The following is a 2,500-nucleotide window of genomic DNA, read 5'->3' as shown; positions in this document are numbered from 1 at the left end:
AAGCCTGTTTTCGCCGGTTGTAAGAGGTATATATATAAATAGAAGAGATTAGTCAAAACGCGGACTCGAACGGGGTCGCATGCTGTAGCCGGAACAGCAGTGAAGACAAACAAAGCGGGACAACAATCCTTAGCTGCGTTTCGAAACGAAACAAAATATACTTGGTAACATGTAGTGACACTTCTAGATAAATCAATCAAATTGATAGTCGATAAGATCACTCTCATTCCCCTTTTTGGCGGTGGTTGATGGTTAACTGGAAAAGTGTACAAGAGGTGCCACAAGAGGTGGGCACACCCCACCAGAGGCAGAGGCACTTACCTGGCATGCACATAGTGATTTCTTGACAGATCGACACTAGAACAGGCACACTGTACATAGACCCAGCAGCAGCAGCAGCAGCAGTAAGTGTAGGGAATGTGTGGTTCTATCATCTTCCATTATCCATTTCCACTTCTTCTTTTTGGGTTCTTCTCGCGTGTTCTCCAACAGCCCAGAATGTTCGATCGTTTCCTTCTGTTTTCTTTCCCCTTTCATTGCAAACTATCGTACAAACATTTCGAAACGCAGTCCCTATCTGTTCGAATTGGTATTGAATGGAACCACGAAATGCAACGAACAAATTTGCGACAAAATGTAACGTAGCTTAGCGCAGTGCTGCGAAGGGGTGAAAGCATTCTCGTGTTTTTGAGTTCGATGGGCTGAGGATGGTGACAAGATTGATTCAGAAAGGGGCGAGGTGAATAAAAAAAAGGATATTCGAAAGCAAACTATTTAGCCATCCGGTGTACATGAAGCGTGGATAGATGAAGATGAAAACAAACCCCCTGCAACATCCGTATGTGTGTATATATAAAATGTGGAGAGAGAATTTAAATGCAAGATTCAACATGAAATGTAACATTACGTTTAAGATCAGGGTGAAGATTCTCTATTTCCGCGGCCGTGTGCTGTGTGTCGCCGTCTGTGTGGGGGTTGTAGTTTATGAATTGAGGTTACGCACTATTTCGTTTTATGTTTCAAAGCTCATCTAATCATTCTGATCATTCAATCCGAATTGGTTAGATTTTGAGTAAAGATCATTTAATTCCGAACGCATCAGTTGCATGAAAGCAATCTGAGGATAAAGATCAGTGATGTGGTAGCAGATTAAAAATTACATAAAAAAAGAATAGCTCTTTTGTTGTAACAGATCATCAAATTCTTTTCCCATAACTGAACTTGAGAATTTTGTCGAAATCTTTGCTGAAATTGCTGAAATTAATTTATGCTTGCTTTCTTAACTCCTCATTCATGACTTTATTTACTTGCATCACTTTATTTACTTGCATTATTGTATCATTCGTTAACTCTTTCATTGTTTTCCTGTTCGGAAACAAATTGGTAGTTACAGTGCTTTTTTTTCAATCAAAATTGAATTGTCTGTAGTGCTACCATTTAGTCATTCCGCTACATTAAAATCAGGCAAATCAGGCCAAATCATAGCACAATCGATTTCCTGTTGTACTTTCAAAATTGATTTTATTTTTTACAATAAAAATGCAGACCATGTTATATTTATTACATTTACTTCGTTCAAATTTGTTTGTGGTTGTCTGAACCAGTTCTACCACCAGCTAATTTCTAAACTAATGAAAGCCACCAACTGTTTAAACATCATAACAATTACGTTATGATTATCCACCTCCAACGCCCCTTCGCCACCGCCTTTTTGATAATGATAATTACTCAAGCACAACTCCCCCTCCACCGATTAGCTCATCATCAATCAAAAACCTTAGCGCTCATAAAACATCTCATCGGACCGGGACCGTGTTTCGGTTCAGTTCCGGCAGACCGATCAGCAAGACCACACCAGAATTGGAAACCGATTTCCCCTAACCTCCGACGCCACAAGATCATCATCGCGTGCGTCACTGCAACGTGCGAGGATGGGAAATTGCTGCCAATTATTTGCCGTTGGCATCAACACTCCTGTAGTATTTTTCTTTTTCACGCCATACCTTTGCTCCTTTCTTCCGGCACGACCGAAGGGTTACCGGGAGGGATCTTCTTTAAGCTCCTCTTCCGTTTGGGTGGCAACATCTTCCGCTCTATGCTCGTTCGCGTAAAGGTATTGGGACGCTACAGATGTTGCAAAGCATCAGTGCTTAGCGCTCGATGGAAAAAGGCAAGAGATCAACTTTCGTTTCTGGTGCGTGGAAAATCAATTTCCCTGAAAGCCGCGAGCCAAGGCACGGTGTGCGTCCACACCGACCACAACCCCTGGCCACACACGCATACCATCGTTAAAGAAATATTGATGCATAAATAATTGATCGGTTTTTCCGACGGTTTGGTGCCCTCCAGTCACGCGCCAGTGGCTCAAGCAAGACGAAGACTCGTTTGCCGAATGGTTTGGGACGCTTGATGTGATGTCCTTCCATTTTTTTTTTGTGCTCTCCCGGTGTTTTGGCTTTAATGCCGTGGGATGTTGTTGGTAGTTTTCTCGATTATATTC

The sequence above is a fragment of the Anopheles aquasalis genome, chromosome 3 (assembly GCF_943734665.1).
Source record: "Anopheles aquasalis chromosome 3, idAnoAquaMG_Q_19, whole genome shotgun sequence".
Taxonomy (NCBI): Eukaryota; Metazoa; Arthropoda; class Insecta; order Diptera; family Culicidae; genus Anopheles; species Anopheles aquasalis.
This window is presented reverse-complemented; position numbering follows the sequence as displayed.